At 43.9% G+C, this 12,823-nt stretch overlaps 1 protein-coding gene across 1 annotated transcript in view; it reads left to right on the forward strand.

The window, feature by feature from the left end:
- Positions 1–12,823, forward strand: part of SLC7A5 (solute carrier family 7 member 5) — a 53,048-nt gene that overhangs the window by 719 nt on the left and 39,506 nt on the right. The gene's annotated exons all lie outside the window — the stretch shown is intronic.

Genomic DNA, 12,823 nt, shown 5'->3' on the forward strand with positions numbered 1-12,823 from the left:
TGAGGGCAGGCTAAGGGTGAATGAATGACGGGTGCACTCCAGAAAGTGCTCCCCCCCTCCCTTGAGGGCAGGCTAAGGATGAATGAATGATTAGCGCACCCCCAGAAAGTGCTCCCCCCTCCGGTGAGGGCAGGTTAAGAATGAATGATCTGCGCACCCTAGGTCCCCTCCCCCCACCCCAGAGCATACAGTTAAGTGCCCAGTCCGTCATGGCCAGCTGAGAATGAATGAGTCAAAGAGAGACAGACTCCTCCATCTCCCCCCACCCCCCAACACACTAAGTGACTCATGGATGCTGGTGACTAGGCAGCTGGAGAACCAGCGACTTCACAGCCTCGCTGCCACCAGTAAGTACCAGAGCAGTGCTGGCTCGCCAGCCCACGGACCAGCAACTGAGGGACTTCTCTGGCCCCCCTCCTCCTGCTCTCTCGCCCCCTCTTCCCCTCTTTCCCTCCTCCTCTCACCTCCTCTCCTTCCCCCAGTAAGCTCCCAATAAAGGCCAGCTAACGGACCGACTCATCCACTCCCCACCCTTAATAAATGCTTTCCAAACAACTCATCCCTCCACCTCCACAGTGAAGCTTAATTAAATGCTCCGATGAATGACTGACTCCTTTCCCTTGCTGCTTAATAAATCCTAGTTGACAGATTATCACCCTTCTTCCCCTTTTCTTCATAGTAAGCACTTTATTTGTTCTATCACCCCCTATCCCATGGATACTCATTCTGGTGAGATGCCCAAGTGAGGTGATTCCACTCAGAGACCACATCTTTGGTCTGACATGGATTGGCGCTTTCCCTTTAACCTTTGGCCCTGTTCTTGTCCCCTTAAAATGTGTGGGATACTGCTGCTCCTCTAAACCTCGAGACATTTATTCTTCCCTCTTTGCTGTATTTGGATTTTTCACTCTTCATTCCCCGCCTCTCATGCCAGTCACCCCCTTTGCTTCTTATCATGAAGAACTAGGATATAAACCCGGTTCTCTCCTACCTTGCCAAAGGCTGCTATAGGGCTCCCTTTTTCTGGAAGAAACTGACAGGCTGGGTGGGCTTTTTACTGTGTGATGTACAATATTGGTGATTTTTTTTTTTAAAGATAGGGAAACTGGTGTGTTTTTTGTTTTTTGTTTTTTTTTAGCTTTTGAGAGGCAGAATTTTCTATTCTATTTTAGAGGTAGGTGTGGAAGAGAGGTGCTGACTGTCCCTGGAAGAGAAGTCCCAGTGACAATGAGTTTGGTCATCTTCCTACCTGTTCTTCCCACCTTTAGGGAGGTAGAGGGCTCAAAACCAGCTTGTCTAGAATTGGTTACTTGGGATTTAAGGATTAAAAAAAATCCTTGTGGTTGTTGATGATTTTCTTGTCTTAGTTGAGTCTTAGAAATTATCCTAAATTAAACTAAGACATAGATCCTAGTATTTTGTTGGGGGAGAACCAGGGGAAGGCAGGAAAAGAATACTGTGCTGAACATGGGATGTCATACTCCCTTCCTAAGAAGGGGGGGAACAAACTCCAGACAGAAAGGATTTATATCTCAAGGATTTTCTTTCTCTGGAGGCCGAATAGATGGCATTATAGCCAGGTGCCATAGAATACATAGGTTTTATTTGGTCATAGTACCTTAGAGGACCCTTAGTCCAGTCCTCTCATTTGGTAGGTGAGGAGACTGAGATCCAAAGGAGGTACTAATAATAATAGCAGCCAGTTATATAGCACTTTACAAATCTCATTTTATCCTCACAGCAACCCTGGGTGATAGGTATGGTTATTATCTTCTTTTTACAGATGAGTAAACTGAGGCAGAAAGAGGTTAAGTGATTTCCCAGATTCACACAGCTAGTAAGTGTTGGAGAGCATATTTAAACTTGGGTCTCTGAATCTAAGTCCAGTGCTCTATCCACTGTGTCACCTGGCAAACCTCTATGTAAATCCCTATATAAATGATTTGTCCAGCATCTTGTAGGTAAGTGACCTGCCTCAGGTCACAAGGGGAGAAAGTTGAGATTTGAACCTAGGTTCCTTGTTGAATCCAGGGCTCTTCAGCATTAACTCTCTGGTCTTAGCAGTTCCATGTCCAGTTTCAGGGCATGACCATTTAGAATGCCCCCAGGTATCCTAAAAAAAAAAAAAAAAAGCCATTCTCTCAGGATTGGCTGTTTTGGTTGTGCCACCCCCTGACAATCCAGTGCTTTTGATTTCCTTCAAAGCTCTGGAAATACAGAGATGGAAAATCCCAGTCTACACCTTTAAGTAGTGTCCAATTTCTGTAGCACTAGCATGTGTGAGGGTGCAAGGTACCTTGTGTACCTAGGGAGCTGTGATATATAAAGAAGGGGTCAAGGAGAGGAACATGTAAAGAAAGAGGTTGGAGCTGGGAGATAGTGAGGGAGCATTTGCGGATTGAAGGGGATGCTTCCTGAGGCAGATGGAGGGAGCTGTGCCGTCTGGGTCACTGCTAGGGAGAGCCAGGCTAGGCAAGCAGCTGCTTTAAGCTGGGGAGCAGCGAGTTTTAGGTTAAAGCCCCATGCCTGGACAGTCTTACAGTGCCACAAACCAGAGCTGACATTTTGTTTTAAAGGCAGCAGGGAGCCACTGGATGTTTTTGACGCGTAATTGTGCGGGCAGTTTTATTTCATTTATTTATTTATTTATTTTTTGTTTTAAAAATTTCTAATTTTTAAGGTTGAAAAAGCCTGCATGAAGACCTAAAAAGATAATTGCTAGCATTTATATAACACTTTAAGGTTTGTAAAGTCTTTACAAATTATCTCCCTGAATCCTCGAAATAACCCTTGGAGATGGGTACCATTACTGTCCCCATTTCACCCATGACCATACTGAGTGACTTGCCCAGGGGTCACTAGCTAGTAAGGATCTGAGGCTTAAATTTTCAGGGAAAATTTTAGGTGTAGCCATCACCTTAAAAAAATCAAAACCCTTGCTGGTAGCAAGTACATAGGAGTTGTCAGGAAATTTTAAAAAAGACCTGTCAAGAAATTGCAATTGGGTAAAAATATAGCCCTTATTTAGTATTTAAAAATACTTAATGTTTGAAGGAAGAGGAACCCTGCCAAAAGAGTTTGTCTTTATTAGAACTTTAAGATTTTTGTTTCTTCTAGGGATTTCCTGGAAGACTTATGTTTTATTTATTCAAATTTTTATCTTCCCCCAAATAGCATTTAATTTTGATTTCTGCTCATCTCATGATTTGCAGGGCTGTCTATTTTAAAGAGAATCCAGAAGGTTTTACAGATGTCACCGTATTGCGTTTTTGCCAAAGAGAAATTAGAAAGAGGTAAAGTCAGTAAACAAGCACCTAGGAGAGCCCCCAAATCTCCATTCCTAATTCTGTCCTTGTCCATGTAGGACTTGCTCCTTCTACGGAAGTCCTTATCTAGCCCAAAACCTGGAGTCTGCCAAATTCTGTAGAATTAGGAATGGTGACTTGGTATTTAAAAAAAAATTATAAATGTTTTACTGTTACTTTCCAATAATCCCCACCCCCCATAGAACCATCCCTTGTAACAGATAAAAACAGTCAAGCAAAACTAATCAACACAACACGTTTGGCCTTGTTTGATAAAAGCACGCTCAGCGTTTGTTTGTTTTTGTAATCTAGAACACACTTTGGTTCTGCTGAGAGTCAGGAAGCATGTTTACTGAAATTGCTTTGATGGATCCCAGAGAAAGTACCAGTAGGACATTCTTGACAGAAAAAAAAAATTGTTCTTTTTAAAAATTATAAGAAAACCACTCCTGATTGTAACTAAAAGACAATGGAAGCTTTTGATGTCCAAGCTAAACTTGAAGGTAGTAGTAAGAAGGAACCACGTCCTTTGTTTCAGTTCATTTGGGATGCTGAGGTATGCCAGTATAGTGAGAGATACATGATATATTTGGCCCCAAGATAGAGAGTAGATGGGAGGATAGAAAAAAAAGGTGGCATTTAATTTGGCTCTCCAAGGAGAGGTAGAATTAGACAGAAGCATTTTAAAGAGTAAGCTCTGCTACGTGAATGTAGGGGAGCTGGAGAGTAGGAAGCACAGATTTCGAGCTGGAACGGACCTTAGAGGCTTATTAGATGAAGGAACTGATGGTCAGGGATGTGGAATGACTGTTTAGGGTCAGGATTTGAACCCAGGTCTTTCTCGCTCTATTGCCTTATCTACCACAACAGGCTCCTGTTCTGACACATCCCCTCTAGACTGGGTTAGCTGGAGGAACTGTGGCAGATGAGACTAGAAGAGGGCCGTGGGGCCCCTGTCATGGAGAGCCCTCGATGCCGCTGAAAGCTTGTGAGACACAGCCACGGGCCAGGTACAGCTGCTGCCTAGCCACACGGAAAAGGAGGAGAGTGACAGTGAAGACCGGTCTAAAAGTCGTATCCTTAGGGGGACAGATGGGCGTATGTGTGAGCTGCAGGAGGGGGAAGGAACTTCTGGCTGGCATAGTCGGGAAGGGGCTTGTTCTTGGGCTGCTCCGAATTCTTCGTGTTGTCACATCCCATTACACTCATGTGCCATGATTGGTTTAGCCACTGCACGGTCTGGAGGCATTTGCTTTGTTCCCAGTAAGTCCCTTGCAACCACAAAAGGGTCTACTCTATATATTTTGATGTATATTGGACCACTCTGTCCAATCTCCTTGGATTATATGCTTTATAAACCATATAGATAAAGGATTGTGACATAAATGTCATAATGTGTGGCAGGCTTGTGGAGTGCAGAAGTCCTGCATAACAACCTCAGGTTATTAGCTCACTAACCATAAGCACCTTTGCCTTCAGTACTGCAAGCAAGGACTGGAGGCAGCCCTGAGGTGGTGCCCCAACTTTATCTCCTGCAGGGGCTCTGGTGTGGGTGGCATGGGGCGGGGTGCCAGTCTGTATGAGTAGAGGGACTTTCCTCACTGAGAGTTCTTCATAAGGAATTACAGGTCTGGAACCGTTTCTTAAAAAATTGGAAATAATGATAACATTTCCTTGATAGGACTGTTGTGATAATGAAATGAAAGCATTGTAAAGCCTTTGCATATTTTAAAAACATTAGAATTGTTGGCTCTTGATCTTGGATTATCCTCTTACTACTTTTTTTCTTTTTTTCTTTCTCTGTCTCTTCCTTCCTTCCTTCCTTCCTTCCTCCCACCCTCCCTCCATTTCTTTTTTAAAGTGTTGCGACTTACAGTTGAGCTGAAGCCCCTGGGGCATTGCCCATTCACTTCACATCGCATGTGAGGCCTAAAAGGACCTTGGATCTCCACATGAATTAAATTTGAGAAAGGAAAACGAATCCCTGCCATTCCTGAGCCTAATCCTAACCCAAAGCTTTCAGTGCCATTTGATGGTTTCACAAATGCCCTGCATTCCCAACTCACAGAGCCTTTGCCTTCTGTTTTATGTGCCAGATTGGCATCTCTTTGAAAGCAATTTTATGGCCTTAACAGGCTTGTTTCTGTTGGATTTTTGCACCTCCTTCTGGCATTCTGGGCATGTCCCACCATGGACAGCTTTCTTTTACTGCTCTCTTGAAAAATTACATTGGCTTGGCTTTGTGTTGATCAGATAAAATAATGTTTCTAAAGCACTTTGAAAACATTATAGCTAGACTGAGATAAAGGACCCTTTACATCCATCCCGCTAACTCTAACTCCTGCATTGTCCCCTCTTCTGTTAATTAAAATCCCTTTCTTCCACAGGCCCGGGAGTGCCAGTTAGTGATCGGAATGTCAAAAGAATTGTTCTGTGGGGTGGGGGTGTTGTATGGAAGTTGGTGAGGGGACGCTTACAGCTCTTCCTCAGGAGGGCTGTGTGGGTTAACCACAGTTTAATGAATGCCTCTGTGCAGTTGACTCAGATTCTGCACAAAGGCAGACTTCTTATCAGGACAGCCATTAGTAAGAATAAATGTGGACCCAAAAAATAATTGTGGCAGAAAAGGAAACTGGATTAGCAGGCTGAGGCACCAAGATAAACTTTTCCTGAAGCTTGTCTGTTGAATTGGATGGAGCGTCCCTCTTTTCCCATCTTCTTTTTCTCATTAAGCCTTCAGAGTATAGCACAAGCCATTCTGTGCATCAGCGGGCATTTCATGCTCTTCTTGGCCAGCTCTATCCTCTTACCGGTAATGAACCAGGACCGAGAGCAGGAGCCTTTGCCCAGGGTCTCACGATCAGCATGTTTGAGAGACAGGACTTGAGAATTCTGTGACCCTGAGGCCAGCGCTCTAGCCAGTCTGCTGCACAGTGCCTGCCACTCTAGATGTCACATGGTATCAACGACTATGGAGACAGTTGTTTTCCCATGGGCTCTTTTTAAGGGGCTGACAGTACCATGGCGCTTTTAGGTAAGGCTCAATTTGCTAAAAACATGGAATTGAACTTGCCCGTAGATGGGGTATCCCCCCAGAGGTATGCTTTTGGGAATGTCAGTGCCCACCAAATGCTCTCTGGGTTGGATTGGAGTTCCCTTCCTGTTCTCTGGTAGAGCTACCTCTTGGTGTTGTTTCTGCAGTGAGAAAGGTCCACCCATTGGAGGGAAAAACTGTGAAGTGATGAACCTGACTTAATCCTATTGTAATTAGCAGTAATTATACAGAGGTGAAGCAGACTGGCAGGTGGTGAGGCAGGCTGTCCTGGTGGAGGTCCCACAGCGATGTGATTGTAGCCCTAAGGCTGCACGTAGGCCTCAAGGCATCACCTGACCAGAGTTTGACCCTTTAGCAAACAGATAACTGAGGATTACCAGGCTTGGTACTTAACTGATTTCTGGCCAGGTTTAGTATTTGAAGCTTGTACTTAAGATTAGGCACTACCTATGCTAGCATAGTCACTCTCTTCTTCCCATTGTGTTTGGTAGAGAGGAGTAAGCTAATTCTCAGGGGTTCAGATTACCCCTCTAAAGTAGGGCTTACCAAAAGGAGAGACCAGTGCTCAGTCGTCTGCTACTCAAGAAACAGGCCTTGGAGGCTGTGCTTGGAGGTGGCTGTCCCTGCTTAGAATGTTTCCACGGAAGCTTAGAGGTAGAAGGAACCTTCAAAATGATCTAGTTCCAAAGTAGTGAAGTGTCTTCCCCAAGCTCAAATCTGAATCCTCACCCTTGAATCCAGGCCTTTTATTTGTTTGTTTTTTTCCCCTTTTTAACTCCCCCATGTGGTGTAGTTGGGCCAGGGAACAAGGGGGCTTTCAGCATCTCTGCACCCAGTGTCTCACCATCGAAAACAGTGCCAATTCTTGATTAATTAGCTCACAGTGTTAATTTTTAGCACGCATCCAGGGCCTCATAGAATATTAAATCTGGAGAGTAAGAAGATAGAGAATTTCAAAGTTAGGATTTTGCCTTTGGTCTTTTGAAGGTTGGTTTGAGGGGAAAGCACAGAGAAATGAATATTTGTTGCCTAAGAGATTTGGAGGTGTCTACCCTGATCACTCTAAGTAGCATCACTTTTCAGAGACGACTTTTTCCTTCTGCCAAAGAGAGTATTTGTTTTTTTTTTTTAATTAGCTTTAATATTTACAAAGCACTGGTATCTTAAAAAATGCTATTTGTTTTTAAAAGCAAGCACTGGGGGTAGTGTTCATATAATCCTCATCTCTATTGCACTGTGTTTGGGGTAGAGAGAGAGAATTCTGTACTCTTAAGTTCTTAGCACACAGCAGGCTACTGGGCGGGTGGGCATTTCACCTAATCTTTTGTGGGCCTGAGCTCGTTAGATGGTGACTGATGCTGGTGACCAAAGGCTTTCGTATCCACCAAGGGTAGCTGACGCCCAGGGAACACGAGGTTCTATATAACAAGGTGATTCGTGTAAGAGGTGATCCGTAGGTCCTTTGCAATTTAAAAAATCCTATGGAAACATTCCAACCCAAAGGATTAGTGAAGGAAACACAGTTGGACCCAGTCACTTTGAGGCATGGACTTACAGGCTTTTTGCCTCTTTTGGTTTGGGGCATTATGGGAACCCTGTGTTGGGGTATGAATAGTTTGTGAGTGTGGTAGAGTGGGGATAATTAGAACTGAAATCAGCCTCCATCAGTCAGCACGTGAACATCATTCCCTGCTTCCATGTAAGTCAAGCAAAAATAATAAGATTTGAGTCTAAATTGATTGAGAACATTTCACGTAAGCACATGACCTAAGGTGGGTAGTGAGAATGGTCTCCTATCCTACAAGCTAATAGTTATGGGAAAGAGTGTAGGTCAAGGCATTGGTGTGAAAAATCCAGCCCCAGTTCAGTAGCATGTTGTTAACATTCCACGTACCAGATCTCGGCTGTGGTTGTAAGGAGGTACGGGCTTACTGAGCTTGAGTACCTCAGATCATTTGCACAGGGACTGCTGCCTAGGCCTGTCTCCTGGATTTTACGTTGTCATTGATATACAAACCCAAAGTAGAGTTATTACTGTTACATTTGGTTTTATTTAGTCTGCCAGGTTCCTTCTGCTTCTTGTTTGTTTGTTTTTTCCTCCTTTCATTTTTTAATAAATAAATTTAATTATTTATTTTTAACATTCTTTTTTAAATTTGAGTTTTGAGTTCTCTCCCATCCTCCTACCTCTCCCCTCCCTACCCCGTAGAGAAGGCAAGAAATGTGATATCAATTATACATGTGAAATCATGCAAAACATATTTCCATATGTTTTTCCATGTTATAAAAACAAAGCAAGAAAAATAAAGTGAAAAAATTATGCTTCAGTCTGCACTCAGACTCCATTAGTTCTCTCTCTGGTGGTGGGGAGCATTTTTCATCATAAGTGCCAGGATCTTTCTGGAGAGGGAAGGTCTTTGAGGTCAGGAATTGTCTTTTTTGTGTCCCCAGTATGTCTGGTCCAATGATGCTTGTTAAATCGAGTTGAATTTTTGTCTTCTGTTTGTCTTTAGTTAACCCGCCAATGTTCTTGCTGTCTGTAAATGCCACCTTTGCTGTCATTTAAAGTCATTGATGGAAATGTTATATGGCCAGCTCCTTGCTGATTCAAGCTACCCTTTGTTTCTGGTCATTCATCAAGATCCAAATCCGTTTTAACTGCCCTACTGTCTAGTCCAGTGGTTTCAAACTCAGATAGAAATGAGAACCTACTAATCTATATGTAAGGATCCCTGTGGGATGCATGTTGACTTCGTTTTATACTAACATTATTTATATTTTTGTAGTATTTATGTTTTGTTGTATTTTTGTTTCTTTTGTTAAATATTCCCCAGTTACATTTCAATCTGATTTGGCCATATTTGAAAGGATTTGTGCGCCACATGTGACTTGTGGGCCGCATGTCTGACACCTCTGGTCTAGCCTATGTGGAAAAAGACTTTACTGGCATCTAGCTAAGCTGTGTCTACATCATTCCCATGTTCTACTACTGATCTACTAATATGGTCAAAAAGGAAATGAGATTAGTCAGTCATGCCTACACATGATGCTTGATGAAACCATGTAAGCTTTAGTGATTTCTGCCTCTCATTTCTCTAGTAACAGCATGTTTCCTAAGGTCTCTTTTGGCCCTGAAGCCTGTGACCCAATGAACATGTTACTGAGCATCCATTCAGACTAACTGCCCAAGAAATATCTATTAAGGTCTCACTATGTGCCAGATACTGGGCTAAGTGCTGGGGGTACAAATAAAGGCAAAAACACAGTCCCTGCCCAGGAAAGACAACATACAAATAAATCTTCCTGTGAGACATAGTGTGAATGGAAGTTTTCTATGAAGGCTTTGGCAGGGGATTGAGGGAGGGGGAGCCTCCTTTAGAAAATAGGATCTGAGTTTATAGAGTTAGCAAATTCCACTCTTTAAAAACATTTTTGAAAACATCTTATTTAGTTCCCATATTAGAGTGGTCATTTCTTAGTACTATGTGATAAAGAAACTGAGGCCCAAGGAGATGAGGTGACTTGCCCAGGGACACACAAAGTTAAAAGTGGTGGTCCTGGGACTCAAATGTAGCACTGAGTCTTTTGACTTCCAAGTCTAGTGTTTTGCTTTGAAGAAGTACTGGAGAGGGACAACTGGGCTTCCCAGTGGGCTTCTTACTAATAACAACTTGACTGGGAAAAGGTAACATTTTACTTCAGGATAGAACTATTTAACGTCAACACTTTCCACTTAACCCCGTGACTAAGATGATTTTTAAAATGTGGTCCTATGAGTAGCATTTGTTGGGCTTTTTTTTTTTTTAACAGAAATATCTTCAACTCTAACAAGTTCTTTCAATACCAGTAAAGCTCTTATTGGGTTCCTGAACCCAATGTACCAAACACATTTCCTCCACAGCAGTTACAAAATCTGGTATTTATGAGCCTGTTACTATTAAACCCTGATGTTTCCCTATTGCCTGGGGCTGTCCTTGCCTGGTTTTGGTTTTGAGATGAGTCACTACTCGATTCAGAACTTGTTAAAAGTACTACAGCCCCACCAGTGGCACAGTGTCAGAAATTTACATAAAGAAGACAGTGGTTCTCCCTGTGACACTTGTGGTTTTTCTAAACTGCAACTTAAGGGGCAAAATGGATTTCTTCTCTCAGGTGTTTCTCCCATGCCATTTCCATCCCCATTTACCTTGAGTTGGCAGTTTTATCTCTTGCCTGGAAGGTAGATATTCATCAGTGGAATATCTGTTTCTTTCAGATACCAATATTATAATGAATAAATGCTGTGTCATCTTAAATGTCTGTCTTTTGACCCCATATCTCCAGGAGAAGTGGGTAGAGATTTTTATTCCCATTTCATAGAGATAAAGTTGAGAACCTGTTTCTCCTATATCTTAGTTCAGTATCTTTCCTCATAGTAATGTTATAGATCATGGGATCATAGATTTAGAGTGGGAAGGGACTTTAGAGGTCATCTGGAATAGCCCCCTCATTTTACAGAACAGAAGGATTCAGTGACACCTCTCTCCTCCCCCCCCCCCCATGTCGCTTCTGGAGACCACATTTCAGAAGGGCATTGAAAATCTAGAATGTCCAAGATGGCAAAGAGGCCCATGGTCAAGGGTTGTTTGAAGGACCTGGGGCCTGGAGAAGACAACACTCAGGAATGAATCCGGTTCCCTTGACATGTTTGAAGGCCTGTTATATGTCAGACTCAGTCCTAAGGGGCAGACCTAACTGAGGTTAGTAAGTAGCATCCACTAGTTTTGCAGCTCCTGGCCCTCATCCTCAGGGCTCCCCTTTACTAGCAGCCCTCTCTTTTCTACACTATTTCCCATCACCCAAGCTATAGCTCCAGAGCTAGGCCTTTTAAACAAACTGGTCAAGCCAAATTCAAAACGGGAGCAAGTCTGGTTCAGTTAGGAAATGGAAAGCGAATTAGCAGTGAGCACATCAGAGGGGAATGAATATCCTTCAGCCCTTTTCTTCACTGCCAGCAAACATGAGAAAATATGGCTCTTGGGGAGTTTGGGAAGAGGCTGTCTTGGGGGAACCATCCATGGAATGGGATTGTAGTAGCAAAAACATTGGATTTGGAGGCAGTAAAGCTGGTTTCCTCTCATGTAGTCTCTGGCATGTTATTTCCTCATTTTGGGCCTCGCTTTCCTCATCTGTACAGTGAGGGGATTTATATGATCCTTAACTGTAAAATGGGGGTAATAATAGCACCTCCCTCCCAGGGTAGTTGGGAGGATCAGATGAGACAATGTTTGTAAAGCAGTATTTGTGCAGTGCCTGGCATACGGCAGGTGCCACATAAATGCTTGTGTTCCTCCCTGCCCCCACCCCAGTTTTACAAATATTGAGAAAGGTTGAGTGGCTTGCTCTTTTGGAGTAAGTAAAGGGCCAGTATTTGAACCCAGGTCCTCTGCTATTCCCTCTGGACAGGCTGTCTACAAAAGCCGTGATCCAGGATCTGAGCACGTCCCTACCTTTGTGTACTGGCCAGTGCTGAACATCACCACCATGGGGCAGGGGGAGGCAGTGGATTGGACTGCAGCCTGCATTGTCAGCCAGCTGGTCTGAAGAGAGGGGCTGGCCCGCCAAGTTATTGGGACATGCATCGATGTGGTACCGGCATCGATACCAGGGGTCTGCCTCGCCCAGGATGGCTGCTGCATGGGAGCAGAGGTCACAGCCAGGCTTGAGCATTAGATCCTGGGTAGTCAGACTTCTGGGTCAACTCTTGTTGTTAAATGAGTTCAGAGTCAAGGTAGTTGAGCCATAGACATCTTAGAAAGGGGAGGAAAAGTCATGTAGGAAACAAGTGCAAAATTCAGTTCTGGGCCCTTATTCGATGCCCACCATGGGCAGAACTCTGCTGGGAAGGAAGGGAGGGGGGATGGTGTTAGAAGGACAAGAGGTGGCCCAGCCCATTGGCAGCTTCTGGTCTGGATTTAGGAGTGGGGATGAGACACAAATTCAGGTAAGGCATAGGGGTAGGTGGCTGGGGGGAGTTGTCTCCTTTTTGGAGAGAAGATATTTGAATTAGGCGTTAAAGAAATAAAAATTAATCAAGTGAAGAAGGAAAGACAAACCTGAGCAAGACCTTACCCTCCCAAGCCCTCCAAAGAAAGCTCAGGAGAAATAATCTGAGCAGCAGGGAGTAGGAGCAGAGAAAGAGATTGCCGTGCAAGATTTCAGGTGCTGAGTGAAGCAAGCAGGCTGGCTAGGTACCAGATGGTGGGGACCGGGCTATGCTGACCTTTTGCTAATCTAGCCCCAGGATCCCATCTCTAACTGTAGCGTGCCTGCACTCGTAGGCTTGATGTAAGGTGGGAGCACATGGCTGGCAGATGGAGCCAGGGATGGGCAATTCTTTAGAGCCTAGAACTAGACAGAGGTTTTGATGGGTCAGAGTGTGTGTGTGTGTGTGTGTGTGTGTGTGTGTGTGTGTGTGTGTGTG

This window comes from Vombatus ursinus, unplaced genomic scaffold, assembly GCF_900497805.2.
Source record: "Vombatus ursinus unplaced genomic scaffold, bare-nosed wombat genome assembly UNPS02005286.1, whole genome shotgun sequence".
Lineage (NCBI taxonomy): Eukaryota > Metazoa > Chordata > Mammalia > Diprotodontia > Vombatidae > Vombatus > Vombatus ursinus.